At 35.3% G+C, this 16,341-nt stretch overlaps 1 long non-coding RNA gene across 1 annotated transcript; it reads left to right on the forward strand.

The window, feature by feature from the left end:
• The first annotated feature begins 6,987 nt into the window (after positions 1 to 6,987).
• On the forward strand, positions 6,988 to 7,958 carry LOC111713126 (uncharacterized). The gene is made up of 3 exons (XR_002767608.1): positions 6,988 to 7,242; positions 7,361 to 7,393; positions 7,668 to 7,958. It is a non-coding gene; the product is annotated as an uncharacterized LOC111713126 (long non-coding RNA).
• The last annotated feature ends 8,383 nt before the right edge of the window (positions 7,959 to 16,341 follow it).

Consider the following 16,341-nt stretch of genomic DNA (forward strand, 5'->3'; position numbering starts at 1 on the left):
AACTCTGGAAGGGACAAAAGAATATACAAATCAGTAAACTTGTTTAGAAGCTTTTTTCGAATTACAAGTTTGCAAGTATTATTCTCTTATGTGTATCCAATATCCTCCATATGCTGTTTAAAAGCTTAATATAAATCAAAATAGAAATCGAAAGTCGTCTTCATTGTAATGATATATGTGACGACGATTGTGTAATTTACATTCTTATGTAATACGGTAATACCGTTTTTCCGTTTTTTTCTCGTTTAGAAGGGTTAAAAAATGTGTGTGAACTATTTATAAGTTGCACTATAACTATAACTATAACTATAACTATAACTATAACTATAACTATAACTATAACTATAACTATAACTGTAACTATAACTACAACTATAACTATAACTATAACTATAACTATAACTATAACTATAACTATAACAGTAACTAATGTTTTTTTCATTATTGAAATGTAGTTTTAATCTAATGTGAAGATTTTGTAAAAGTATGAAAAAAACGCTTTACACAATACACAAGCCCCAAATGGAAATCTTAACTTGTTCTTGTCTGAAAGTCCAATTTAAAAAATCTTTATATCTTTCCAACCTGATGATGTTGGAGCTTTTGATATTTCAAACTTCTGACTTTGCAGTAGATCGAAACTAGAAATATTAAAGGTTTTCATTAGCAGGTTACAAAGATATAGGAATTTTAAAATCTCCTTTTACAATGAAGTAAAAACTTGCTTGATGTATACGATAACAAAAAAATGTTTAAAACAATAAAGCTTGAAAATACGGCTGTGTGTGTCATCATGTTCCAAGAGCTTTCATTCATACAATTTAGCGAAATATTTAGCGAAGAATTTATTTATTTATTTTTGCAATTTCCCCATGTTTTGATGGATAGCTAGAGCCGGAGCTCAGTGCACCGTGAGATGTGGGATAAACTGATAAACTGACCGCTACAAGCTTCAAGCTACAAGTAGAGATGGGCGGCGTTTTTCTGAATGAACGACATTTTTGAGATTGAACGAAATATTTCGTGAAAAAGGGCGTCGTTTAACATAAAAACCAAGGAAATGAATCGTTCAGAGAGATAAAAATTAATCGTCTTTCAAAAACAATTAAAAAATAAACAAACACGAACTTGGAAAAACTAGAGTTTTTACTGAACGAACGAATTTTCCAAAATTTTTTACTGAACGAATAATGTTATTTAACAAACGATTGAAACAAAAAACCGAACAAAATAAAAAAATTCGAACGTGTCCATCTCTAGCTACAAGCTACAAGCTGCAACTACTCAGATGAAACAATTAGATGAGAAAACTTGTCAATAGAACACACAACGAGTCCCAATAAAAATAATTCTATTCAAAATTATTCTGTAGGAAATTTCCGATAAAGACAATGAATATGCATTTCTAACAAATCAAAATGTTTTTAAAAAGCCATAAAACCATGGAATAGGAAGACGACTGTTAAACTGAAGTTATGATAATAAATAATCCAATTAAGTTGATTTTAAAGCTGCTGTTTTCCTATCTTCTTCCGAAGAACATGTTTTTCAGTTAGATGCTGTATATTATTTACTTTGCTAAAATTGCAATTCGAAATCGATAAAATTTGAGATAACAATGTAATGTGTATATATGAATTTGAGATAACAATGTAATGTGTATATATGAATTTGAGATAACAATGTAATGTGTATATATGAATTTGAGATAACAATGTAATGTGTATATATGAATTTGAGATAACAATGTAATGTGTATATACGAATTTGAGATAACAATGTAATGTGTATATATGAATTTGAGATAACAATGTAATGTGTATATGTGAATTTGAGATAACAATGTAATGTGTATATAAGAATTTGAGATAACAATGTAATGTGTATATATGAATTTGAGATAACAATGTAATGTGTATATACTGAATTTGAGATAACAATGTAATGTGTATATATGAATTTGAGATAACAATGTAATGTGTATATATGAATTTCTCCACTTTCATGGCAAAGCAAAATAAAGGGTTACCTACAAAAGATGAGACTTCAGAGACGACCTTTTTCTTACATTTATGGTTCTCTGCAAAGCTGTAAACTTGTTTTTATTCAAATGCTATTTTAAAGTAGAACCCTAAATGCAACCTTTAAACTAATGTATCTAATTTATGGGTCGTCATTGAAATCTCATTTTTTGTGGGCAACCCTGTATAGTGTATACTCATATCAAAACTACTGTATAAGATATAACGCTGATCATACAACGCTTGATCTCGATATCCTCGTGGCAACTTTTAAGGATAATTTTTTGATTCTTTAAATTAATTTAAAAAATCCAGATAACTGATTGATCCTGGGATAAACAGAACATAAGTTCTCAACTCTAAACATATTGATTAACGAGATAGTTAAATAGATCGACAGATCGACAATATTAACAGATAATTGACGATCAATAAAATTATATCATGCCGATCCTTCATAATGTTTTAGTATTTATCACTAAAAAAAGTGACTAACATTATATAGTTTCAAACGACCCTTTGTCTCTGCTGCATAAATTCGTAAGATACTTTCAAAGATAAACCACAGTTGATAATATTCGTATTTCTGATATAAAGTCTAGGATATGTTATTCATTATCATTAACTAACTTAGGGCAAACCACTTAAAGCAACCTACCCTGGTTAGGCGGGTCCAGACTGCAAAGATAATTGTGATTGCTTATTTGTAATATCTCATATTACTAAAATTTAATAAAAAACACATTATTTCTATATAATTATAGCTTACCGTTGTGAATCGGACATTACACTGCGTTAATACGCTAACAGCCCAACTTAGCATATGATATATATATGTTCCTTAGAACTGTTTACACGAGAACAAGTGCTGGGGGCAAACATAAAAACTTTCTAGTTAAACAAACAAGGATTTCAGAGGAATTAAGAGGATTTAAAATGAGGTATTTGGGGGGTGGGTGAGGGAAAGGTAGCTCGGGGCGGGGGGGATGTATAGAAATTAATTGGAGGAAAAATTGGGATATGGAGGGGGTAGAAAAAAAATATGGAGGGAAAGAGATAGGAAAATTGGAGAGAGGAGTGCATTTGGGAAAGGAAAGAAGGAAGGGGGAAGAGGGTAGGTGGGGGGGGGGGGTGGCAACTGACGAAGAATGACATAGTCCTGTAATATGTGTACAGGGGAAGTGTCAATCTAAGAAATAATTAGGGTTCAAACTGGGAAAAGTTACAAAGAAAAATTTTAAAATACATTAATTTAACACTGCGCATGTTTTATATTATTACTAAAGTAACTACAGTTCGTAAGCTCATTGGTAGATAGAGAGAGGACTACTATACATGTTATGTTTGAGATTACTGAGACAGATTAGATTTAGTCTTGTTTTCAAATTCATTAACAAATGTATATTATACACTTTTCCTTAAAAGAGAGAAGATCATAAGTTTACTAGAGAAAAAAATGACTTGCTTATTCCTATTTTACTTACACTAGAGATATTATTACATAATATGAGAAAAACTATCAAAAACTGACCAAATCTTGCTGATAAATACTTGTCTAAACACTTCTAAAATGTTCAGTTGGGAATCATGGCTGCCATGTTCTTAAAATAGAGAGTTAGTGCATTCCTAATACAAATCTTTCAAATACTACTTTAAAAAAAATCAAGTTTTACATCCAAGGAATATGAAATAAGTCAGTATTCGGTAATTTCAAAACAATTACCGCCTGCCCCCCCCCCTTCTTTTTTCAAATTGGCAACCTCATTAATTTAATAGTTCATTATTCACCCGAAGACTTGAAAAGTGCACGAAAAAAGCCAGTTGGATTTTTAATAATACAAAAACAGGAAAACTCTGCTTTAACAAAAATCACCTCAGGAGTCAGGAGTAACTAATAAAAGTTTAACCCCAAGGCTAAGCCCTGTCAAGTTGTAAAATTATGTAACAATGTGTATACATATATACCAAGGATACCATAAAATTATAATTGACCTTAAAGGGACTGTTAATGTAAAATGAAATTCTAAGATAGAACTTCTAGGAGTTGACGGCGACAAATAATATTTCTATCAGATGTCCCTTTCTCGAGAAATTGATGAGAAACAAACTGTTGTACGACAACTCGAATATAAGTGACATGATTTTTCATTCAAAGTTTAAATTGACAATATTAAGTAAATACGGAGTGAATCTGAAAATTACGATAATCCAGAGATGTCTAAAATTTTAATTTCAATGTTTTAATTGTTCAATTTTAGATTTCATTTAAAAGTATGCGATGTACTTTTGTCGACGATTTTTTCACCGCAAGGTGTCGTTCCGCAGTGAAATTCCTGAAATAGAGAGAGCAGAGACACCTAGCCCATAACCCCTTTTATTTTACCTTAATAGTCCCTTTAACAAAACTAGTCTTGATCTAGCTCGTAGATTTAAAATCAATGGTTTTACTTATATGGTTTAGTAATAAAATGAAGGATTGTTTCATTGTTTCACAACTTCAGGCCCATAATTTGACAAATGTAAGACGTAATCTTTTTACTTTCAAATTCTTAACTTTGTAAATTTTGTCCTAAAAGTTCTGTGATTCATGTCTTAAGTTTTAAGATGAAATCGAGTTTTTCTTGATTTTAGTTCTTCTAAGGATACTATTTCTCACCTTTTTACTGCGCGTCTAAAGTTTTTTCCTAAATAATGTGAAATGGCTGAACCGCTAATATACAATCAAATTTTTTGTAGAACGGTAGAACCGTAAAAGTTGTAAATGGCTGCAGTGACTAGTCTAGAATCAGGATGAGAAAATGTCAGCACAAAATTTTATTTTCCTGATTTAAAAGGACTTATAACTAAATTTCAAGTGACCCTTGAATGGCATGTCAGATTCACGAAACAGAAACCTTAAGAATAGTGCCTCTTTTTGGAAATTTAATTATTTTTAACAGGAGGTTTCTTTTTTTTCTATAAAAGTGACTTGCGCATTTCTGCTTATATAAACAATTGTGTTAATTTTCAGAATTAAACGTTTTCCTTATGCCTTGCTCACAATAGTTTCAGTAGAAGTAATTATTTCCATTTACTGCTATAGCGCCGATATAAGGATTTATCTCTAATTGGATAATGAGCTAGATAAAAAGATAGATGTTACGGCTATGCAATTTCTATTGCTTTAGAATAAACAACAAACACATGGCTGAACCCTGATTAGATCAGGCACTAATGGACTCCGCATACTAGCATGCTAGAAAAGATACAATATCTTCCACATTATTGATTAATTAAGTAAAGTGAAAAGGGTATCTTTGTGAATGGGGGCATACCACTCTTTTAAAATATTTTATTCTAAATGTTTTATTACGAAAAGAAAATTCCAAAGACCAAAGGTTTGAACTTTTACTAGAAAATTGGGCAAACAAGGCGTCCTCTAGATTTTAGAATTCTTAATAATCTGTATTTTTTTTTAATATTTTATATTCTTGTAGCTGTTTTTTATGTTTATTATGTTTTTACTTGAATGAATAATGTTGCTATGTTGAGAAGCAAGATTGTCGTCTGCCATTTCCGAACCCAGGCTCAACCAAACCAAATATATATTCTGTAAAAGTTATATTTCCTCCTTGTAATTTAGAATTCAATATATATACAATCCGTTTATTTCCCTTGTCTTTCAGCGTCACTACATTTTGGCAACCCCAACATGATTTGACGCTGACGACTTAAGACTCTCTCTCACCAGCATACCTGAAATTGGCTCCAACCAGGTCTCTGTGTTTTTCATACCCAAACACCAAAGTAAAATTTCAAGCGATTTTGAGAAACTTTATTTTCAGCATTGAGTAGCAATCACCGAAATGCCTGAGGAAACGGAGAATGATGTGATCCAGGGTGCAATCCCTTTGACGATGATTTCTGTGAAATTTCTCTTGTTTTGGACCAATTCTCTGGAGGTTTGGTTAATTCAAGCAGAGGCTTAGTTTGAGAAGAAAAAGATTAGATCCACCAGGTCAAAATTTACTCACTGTGTTGCTGCATTGCCCCAGGATGTTGCTTGCAGACTCCTGGACCTAGTTCAAGGGCCTCTTGTCAAGCCCTACAAAGCCTTAAGAAGATATGTTATTCAAATGTATTCCCTGAGAGATTTCCAAATAGATCAGGCACTACAGAGGTTGCCTTTTTTATTTGACCAATGCCCCTCTGAGCTGATGGACAAGATGCTGGTCCAAGAAGCCTGTTTTTTTTCTTTAGAGGCCTGTTCATTCACTGCCTCTCAGCTGATATTCGAGCTCATTTGCTCTCTCTATCCATCAATGACCCTTGAAGAAGGGCTCTCGGGCTGACAAACTTTGGACGGTTAATGGATGCAGCCTCCCAGTCCAGTTTTAGGACATGTTTGCTTTGCCAAGCTGTAATACATCCTGGAGGTCTGGAGCTTGCAGTTCTAATCGTTCCTCAGTTCAGAAAGATGGCACTAGAGTCGGTTCCTCCGGGGTCTGTTGGTACCACTGCTGATGGGGAGATGAGCTAGCCAGTGTAGAACCCCCTGTTCATGGTCGGGAAACTATTTGACAGCAGGGATTTCCTAATCTCAATTCCTGCCGATTCTTCTCCCTCCAACCTTATGTTTTTGAAGAACTCTCTGTCCTCAAACCTGGTTGAAACAGGAGCCTCAGTCTCAGTTTTTCCACATCATCCTGGACATCCTCCTGCTCCAAGTGTTGGCGTTCAACTAAGAACCGCCGAAGGTTCTGCCATGGACACATTTGGATCACGCCAGATTCATCTCCAGTTCTGTTCTCACCCGTTTGAGTGGACTTTTCTCCTTGCTGATGTGTCCATGCCCATCCTCAGCTCTGATTTATTTCACCACCTGCTGGTCAACAATGCTGGTTCCTGTCACTTTGGATGCTTCCACCCTGGAGCTGATCTCCGCTGTTTCCTCTGTGGATAAACCTGGTAAACAGTTGTGTAATTTATTTAATGGTTCTCAATAATTTGTTGAATGTTGTTGGAACACGGTTTTGTAAATTGAGAACAGTCCCTTAGCGAATTTTGTAAGTTTAGAGCAATCCCATAAATAGCTTGATTAAATTCGTGATTTGGTTCTGAATAATAATATTCTCAATATTTTTTACATATTCTATTTGTTTATTTACTGTTTGTTTACAACTTTAAACCAGTTTGCACTAAATTCTGTGCAGTACCCTTGGTCATCTGGTCTCACTACCAGGTTAGAAAGATTGATCAAATTTGTTAGAAAGATTGATCAAATTTTTCCACATAAAGTCAAATTGGTTAAAATTATTAAAATATTTTGATTAATAATTTGGAATTCTTTCATTTTTTAGTTGGATTTAGTTTGTGAAATCAGCGGATCTGAGGTAGAATTTTATATTAAAGGCTCTATTTACAGCTTTATTTACAAGTGAAATCTTTTGTGTTTTTTTTAGATTAAACAGTGAAATAGTTATTAACCAATTGATTCCAAAAGCGTCGTTTTTTGATCCGTTCTAAAACTTTTAAATTTGGAAGATTTTCTTGTTTCTTTTAACTTTTTTCAATATTCTTATTAAACTAAATTCTTATTTGAGCAGTACATCTTATTGGGTTATATTTTATCTTTTTGTTCTTGCACTTTATATACTTTTAATTTAGCAAGTGTGTGTGTTGTTGTTCATTGTGGTTTATATCGGTTCAGCAGTATCCTCAAGCAAACTTATTGCTCTCCTTAAGCAAACTTATTGCTCAAGACCCTGCTGGATCTACCCTAGCTCTGTTCAACCCCGATCAGCGAAACAAGTAAGGATAAACTTTTTATTCTCTGCCAAGTAATGCATTTAATGCAACTGATTGCTTTAATAGAAGCAAAATAGAGTTAAATTGCTCAGTTCGGACTAGTTCCTATTAACCCTTTTTATTGGGCAAGATTATTGCTCCAATAAAGTAAAAGCAAACTTATTGCCATACGCTAAGTTTAATTGCTGATTTAGTGTTTAATTGGATAACACACAATTATTGCTATTTAATAGCAATTAGGTTCATGACTGATAGTTCATGGGATAATAGGGTGATTGTCATGAATTAGAATTCCCTAACATTTATTTAGACTGAATACAAATAGTCTACAGAGTCCTAAAGAGATACTTTTCACTTAAATTGCTGAGAAGCTAAGCAACAAGCACATTTATTGCTTTTATTGTTAAACAATAAGTGAAGTCTAATCTTAGGTTAGCCACCATTACTAATACACGAGTCTAACCCTGCGTTGGGTTAAGCATGTATTGCTTAACTGCCAACATTGCTATTATAGCAAAGTTATTGCTCAAATTTGCTATATACACTAACATTATGTTTATTTAGTTTTTGAAACCGCTCTGCTGCTATCAATCTGTGAACTGAATGGAACCCTTTCTAAGAAGATTGTATTTATCAATAAAGATTTACGTTACTTAACCTTGTCATTTATTTATTATCGGGATTAGATAGCAATTCTCTAAAATTGCGCAACATTTCAAAAATTGAAAATTTATTTATGTTCAAAAAAAGGTTTAAATTAAAAATTGAGCATGGAGGACAGATGCTCAGCTCCACAGAGAGAAGGAGCAGTAGGCTGAACTCCAAGGTGATGATGAGGGGACGACAGCCCCGAGTGGGGCATCTGGTGCCACCGCAACACTCGCTGGACTATCAAGGCTTTTCTCGTATAGGCAGAGTAAAACAGGGCCATCAGGTAGCAGAATAAAATGTGGTTGAGGACTGCCATTGTACTCTAACAAAAAGGACAGATGGAAAATACATTTCAACACCAGGCAGTACATTATATGAAAAGGGGGGGGGCCTGAATAACAAATAAGGAGCATAAACAAATCCAACACCAAGGGGGAAAGAGGCAAGCTTCTGGGGAGCAGATACCTCCGTGGAACACAGGTTGCTTGACTGAACATTTCATTTTATAGCCCCCCCTCAGACATATTGGTCCAACAACACTGGCTTAAATCTGTGGCGAGCATGGTCCCAGTTTCAGAAGTATTCCCTGCGTTCTCCGAGTCAGAGGAGATATCAGGGTGTTTGTATAAACTGTAGGGGGGGTTAATCCGAGTCCTAAAACTTCTTGCCAGAAACTGCTGATTAGCCCGGAATTGCTCATGGCTGTTCAGGAAGGTGACCAAAACCACAGGTTTCTTCACTGTCTCACCAGCCAGATTTTTTACACAGTCCGGATTCACCAACTTTTCTGTCTCACAGTCCAGCTTCACAACATCCGGATTCTCCTACTTTTCTGGCTCACAGACCAGATCTACAGGGTCCGGATTCTCTGACTTTTCTGCCTCACAGACCAGATTTACAGCGTCTGTATTTTCTGACTTTACTGGCTCACAGGCCAGATTCACAGTGTCCATATTCTCCGACTTTTCTGGCTCACAGGCCAGATTCACAGCGTCCGGATTCTCTGACTTTTCTGGCACACAGTCCAGATTCACAGAAGAGAGGGATGGATCCTCCTGGAGAACCATGCTTTCAGCTGGATTTTGAAGTCTGTAGGTTGGGACCGAAGGAGGAGGTGGACGCACAGGTTTTGTTGGAGAAATACGGTTCTGGTTTTCAATACGGTAAACGGGTCGGAATGAGTTGAAATCAGGAATTTCTGATCTGACCACCTCAGAAGTTGGTAGACTGCTCAAGTCTAGGGGAACTCTGTGTCTCGCCCTCGAGTTGCTTCTCCTCTCTCTCTTCTTTATACATCTGTTGAAGATCTACAAGGATCCTACAACCATCAATCCTAGGCAAGCTAGGATGCCAAAAATGAGGGCCAACAAACTGAAATCAGTGTTTGGTCCCTCTTTAGGAGATGCTGGCCCATGAGAGGAAGACTCGGAGGATTCCTGTAGGGGAGGGGTGGGAGTGAATCCAGAAAGGTTTTCAGCATCTGCTTGTATTCTAGTGCACAAACTGTATCAGGAAAGTTGAAATCTCCCTCTTTTGTAGTGATCATTGTTGTCAATTCGTCAATCCATTGAATCTTTAGAACTACTTGTTTATAGTGCAACTCAATTCCTGCCGATATTTCCTCAAGTGTACAAGACTCAGAGTACACCCTACCAATTAATAAACAAAGACAGATCAGCCAATTCATCATTTTTCTTATCTTGATAAGAAGTGAATCAAGCTATTTATGGGATTGCTCTAAACTTACAAAATTCGCTAAGGGACTGTTCTCAATCTACAAAACCTTGTTCCAACAACATTCAACAAATTATTGAGAACCATTAAATAAATTACACAACACTGGGCCAGGGCCAGATGGTTCTCAATAATTATATTCTCCCAAGAAATCAAAATATTTAAGCAAGTAGCTATAATTGAGCTATTAATCCTAGGTAAAGAAGCAATCAGAGACAAGGGTGTATTTAAGCTATAAATTAGCACATAATCATCTAGTTCATATTTCTAGCAATAAACTTGCTAAACTTAGGCACCAAACCATTACACAAAATTAGGCAATAATCATACCCCTTTCAGGGAAGAACTTTAAGCAATAAACTTGCTCTACCTGGCAATAAACTTGCCTTACATCTCTTCTAATAAAAGATTCTTCTCTCAAATGTTTATTTACTCTATTTATTTCATACAGAACAATTGTTATATGTACAGATACAAACATGGAAAAACTGCAATAATAGTGCAATACTTCAACAATAAATAAAATTGCAATTATAGTGCATAAAATGTTCCTGGCAATAAGTATGCTAAGCTACTGAACTTTCTGCTGGATTTCCATTGCCAGTCTGTGCTGTTCAGTATTGAAATCAACCTCATCAAGAGATTGAATCAAACATACTTGATTGAGATGTTGTTCAATTTCTCTTACAACAGCTTCATTTGCATTCTTGTAGCAAATTCTTAACTTTCCACCACGTCCATCAACATAGTTCTGAATAACTCGTCCAAACTTCCAGATCTTATTCCTTGATCTCATGTTATCCTTCATGATAAAAATCACCAGATCACCTACTTCTGGAACCTTGTCGGATTTATGACCTAATGATGATGGAATGAATCTGTGCAAGTGTGATAACAAAGCATCCTCTAAAAGCGTTCTAGTTTCTTCCAGATTCTCCAACATCTTGCATTTTGATCCAATGAGTGTACTTGTCCCATCTAAAATCCTCTTTGGATTAGCTCCTAGAATGAAGTGATTAGGACAAATAACCCCAAACACTTCCATATCTTTAGGATTTCTTGAATCTTCTCCTCTTGCAATAGGAAGTGAATTCATGAAGGTTGAAAGTCGCAACGCTACAGTTTCCCATTGCAGAAAGCTGTGTTATATTACATTATCTCCAGTTTTTTCTAGAAGTTCTTTCACAATCTTCACTCTAGCCTCCACCTTTCCATGCTCTCGATGATTGCCAGGAGTACAGAAATTTAGAATGATTTGCTTCTCTGTAAATAGACAGCCCTGCAATCCTTTGAAATTCACTCTGAGATCTTCCAACTTTGCAAATGAAGATTGTAAATCTGGCAGGAGTATCTTTGGAACACCATATCTACTTGAATGTCTTTCCAATGCTGCTACCACACTCCCGGTACTAAGGTCCTCCAGAGTAGTTATAGATACAGCACTAGTAACCATACATACTAATATTAAAAAATATCCTGGCTTAGAAACTCGCAAGTTCACTTCAAATGCAGTTAAACCTGAGGCCACATCCATCTGGCAGCTGAAAAATACTGGAGCAACTACACAAGCTAGCTGACTCTGACTTCCGGCTTCCATCCTAATTGAGACTTTCATCAAAAACCTACATCTATTGCAGGTTTTCCTGATATACTTGCAAAGCTTCCGGATATTCTCCACATGAAACGCTTGCAAGACAAAATGTACCAGTGTCTCTACACCAGGATGCCCATATAACCAGTGTAAATGCATTGCAAGTGAATACACAAACTTGCTTGACACCAATGCTACTGGTTTTACAAACTGTACATCTCTAGAGAGTGGGTTTGACCCACTAAGGGTTACTGGCTTTGGTAACCGCCCTACAGCATTTAATATCCCATCCTCACCCAGCTCATAGGCTTCTCCTTGAGACAATGATGTAGATTTCAAAACTTCCATAGAAGTTTGTTTGCAGATATATTTCCAAGCAAAGAAGTAATCAGTCTGATGTGAAAACCCCTCCTAAGCCGAGCGGTTAATAAACCGTACTTTTATCAAACAATCAGGTATCTTTCCTGGCTATGCCTGAAGTACACAAAGCTGACATTTATTATGGAATGAGCTTGTTCTGCAATGCACTCTATGCTTTACTCTAGTTACAAATCTCATCACTATGGCTATCACCGCAAAACTAAGTTTAAAACCTTTAAAAACAGGTTCTATTAACATCCCAGTACTTTCGTTTGCCTTTTGACTTTGAGTGATCTTGTAGAATGACTCTCTTGACAAACTACTGGTTTCCAAATCCTTCTGGTATTGTAAACTAATAGGAAATCGTCCCTTTATTTCCTCCAATGTAAAACACTGATGTATAAGCATAAACTAATATTATTGTGGACATAGTTGGTCCAGTATCGGCACAGACTGACTGCTCAAAAACAGCTTAACATGCATATGAAAAATCCCGCTCTAGACAGAAACAACACTTCTCACCAAACTCACAATGACATCCAACAGGAGCCAATGGTATTTTGCAGCAACTGTCACTGAAATTCCATACCATGGAATCACCTACCTTATGGATCGATGGTAAATCTAAAATTTCTTTCTCCATATCTGATACCTGGGTAGGATCCATCTTATTTCTGAGCTTTTCAAATGATCTCAAAGGCCAGAACTCTTCTTCTCTAGACATCCACTCTGCTCCAGATTGCCACTCACTCCCTTCTTGTAACTCCTCTAGGGTTACATCGACTCCTCTAGTAAGCATATCACTAGGGTTTTGCGAGCCAGAGCCCGAATATTTTCATCCGTACTTTTTGCAAACATATGATGTCTCCACTTACTCACGTCCTAAATACGGAGGAATTAAGTACTGTCTAAATGGGATTTTCTACAACATCTAGTGTCCGACCATAAACTGCAACATCACGCGACCTAATATAGACAAAAATATATAGAAAGCTGTTCAAAATTGAGATTTAACCGCAGCATTCACCCATAATAATTATTCAAATTTCAATTTTATAATATCATAACATAATAATTTTGTGTTAAATTCTAGATGGATTTAATTGAGCTCGCTTTTCTTGAAGAACTAGAGGACCACGACGAGGATGGGCCACCACCTGTTCCAGTTGGAGTTCGTAGTTTTACTTATAAATCAAGAAGAACTCAGTTTTTCTATGAGACTTGCACGGATTATGAGTTTCTTCCCAATTTTCGATCCGACAAGGCTGGAGCTCTTCACCTCACATCGCTGCTGGAGGCTAAGCTAACTTCTCCAGCAAGAGGAGGATGGCCTCTTACACCACAGGATATAGTGCTAATAGGCCTTAACATCCTTGCTGGTGGTCATTTTCTTCGCACTGGAGCTTTGTTGGCCGATGTCTCATATTATGCTGCTTGGAACGCTCTCCACAAGTTCTGTGTAGCAGTTAACGAGCTGAAGTCTCAGGTTCTACATCTTCCTAGCCTAGAGACAATGTACAAGACCTCTGAAGCGATTTTAGAGAAGTATCACCTTCCTGGGTTTGCATTTGCAGTTGACGGAGTTCATATCTTCTTAGATGAAAAACCTCGTAATATCCTTGAGGAAAGGATTGCTCAGGTGTTCTTTGGGAGAAAACTTCGTTATGCTGTAAATGCACAGGTTATAGGAGGGCCAGATGACAGACTGATCTACGATCTTAATCTCGGCAGCCCAGGTTCCTTCTCTGATTCTACAACTTGGCGATGTTCTGATGTGAAGAGAATCTTAGAAGGACAGCATCCTAAGTTTCTTCTTGCTGGAGATAGTGGATACTCCAAGCGTAACACCCTTCTCCAACGATGATGCACTAGGTGATGCTAATAAACGCCTGTTTAATCTAAGATTGTCTGGTCTGAGAGCAGAGGGGTCAGAGAACATCTTTGGTGTGTGGAAGAGGAGGTGGCCGATCATCAAACAGGTCAGGTTTCACCATTCCAACGCCATAGAAGTAGTGTTAGCTACTGCAGTTCTTCACAATTTAAGTGTCCTGTGGAAGCAACCTGAGTGGACTGAGGAGGATGATGATGATATTCCCCCCGAATTCCGCAACTCCAACCAGGGACAGGTTCGAGTGGAAGATGATCTAGATCATGCTGCTGTTCGAGCTGAAGGAGAAATAGTCAGAAATAATCTGCTGGCTAACATGCCTCCTCCAACTGCCAAGGAGAGAAAACAGCTTGCCTAAAACTTTGTGAGAGTCTTCTGCGGCGGCTGTGGTAAAAGATGTGGTCGGGAGAATCTTTTTTGTTTAACAGGCCCTTTTCAGGGCCACCACACCGTAATGAGCTTAGTAATTTTGACGGGGTATGTATTTTCCACAGGCATTAAAATTGGAAAGATTTCTAAAAAGTTTTTTCTCATTTAAATATCAATTTATAAAATGTAACACTAAATCCTTGTTAACTTTGATTATTGCCTATGTAAATTTGTCCAAAAAAAATTTACATGCAAACGGATGAAAATATTTTGAGATTTGTAACGTTTTTTTAAAATTACTATTTCATATCTTACTGTAAGAAATACAAGTGCACAAAGATGTATCTGTATTATTTTTTAAATACAATACTTAAATGTTATTTCGGTTGCTTATTTAAAATATGTACATTTAAGAAATACCATAAATAAAAATTTTTATATTATCTATTCACTTGTTCTTAAAAACGAGAGTGCAAGAAAGAGATTTATTTTGATTTAATTTTTTCAACACATAGTTATGTTAAGTTTTTAAAGTACAATTTTATAGCTCTAAGCTTACAGTTTACAGTCTACAGTTTGATTCAGATCAATGGTTACAATGTTTGAAGTAAAATTTCCAAGCTCAATGCCAGCAAAGTTTAGAGTTGAATTCTGTAGCTCAATTTTTACAATGTTTGGAGTCGAATTTCAAAGCTCAATGTTTACAATGTTAGGGGTAGAATTTCAAAATGTTAAGAGTAGAATTTCGTAGCTAAATGTTTACAATGTTTAAAGTAGAATTTCGTAGCTCAATGTTTACAATGTTTGGAGTAAAATTTCAAAACTCCATATTTACGATGTTTAGAGTAGAATTTCGAAACTCAATGTTCACAAAGTATAGACTAGAATTTCATAGCTCAATGTTTACAATGTTTAGAGTAGAATTTTGTAGCTCAATGTTTACAATGTTTAGCATAGAATTTTGTAGCTCAATCTTTCTAGTAGAATTTCAAAGCTTAATGTTAACAATGTTTAGAGAAGAATTTCGTAGCTCAATGTTAACAATGTTTAAGAGTGTTTAAAGTACCATTTCAAAGCTCAATGTTTACAATCATTAAAGTACCATTTCAAAGCTCAATGTTTACAAAGTTTAGAGTCAAATTTCAAAGCTCAATGTTTACAATGTTTAGAGTCGAATTTCAAAGCTCAATGTTTACTATGTTTAGAGTACCATTTCAAAGCTCAATGTTTACAATGTTTAGAGTACCATTTCAAAGCTCAATGTTTACAAGGTTTAGAGTAGAATTTCAAAGCTCAATTTTTAGAGTAGAATTTCGTAGCTCAATGTTTACAAAGTTTAGAGTCGAATTTCAAAGCTCAATGTTTACAATGTTTAGAGTCGAATTTCAAAGCTCAATGTTTACAAGTTTTAGAGTAGAATTTCAAAGCTCAATTTTTAGAGTAGAATTTCGTAGTTCAATGTTTACAAGGTTTTGAGTCCATTATTTCACGACAATTTAAAAAAAAAAGTACTATTTGTACCTAATACATAATTACAGTATACAGTAATGAACAATATAACTAAACAAATTATTACATTTTACATTATTACAGTATTTACATGAAAAATTAAAAAATATCAGTACTGTTTGTACCAAATACATTATTACGTTATACAGTATTAGGATAACAAATAATTCATAAGAATAGAGATAAAAAAATTCAGTATATAAAATTAAAGCAACAGATTCAACTTGATGAGAGTTTTTATCCTTTAAGAAAAAAAAGTATATATAGGCAAAAATTAAGTCCAATAGTTCTTCTATATTTGATTAAATAGGACCAGACTAGACTAAAACTTTAAAATTTGGAACCATTTTAGCAACATACTCCAAGTTTGTCCGGTCCAGCTTAGTTTTTTGTTTATGAAAATAATAGTGAACAGCCCACCAGAGTGATCT

The sequence above is a fragment of the Eurytemora carolleeae genome, unplaced genomic scaffold (genome assembly GCF_000591075.1).
Source record: "Eurytemora carolleeae unplaced genomic scaffold, Eaff_2.0 scaffold819, whole genome shotgun sequence".
In the NCBI taxonomy this organism is placed as follows: domain Eukaryota; kingdom Metazoa; phylum Arthropoda; class Copepoda; order Calanoida; family Temoridae; genus Eurytemora; species Eurytemora carolleeae.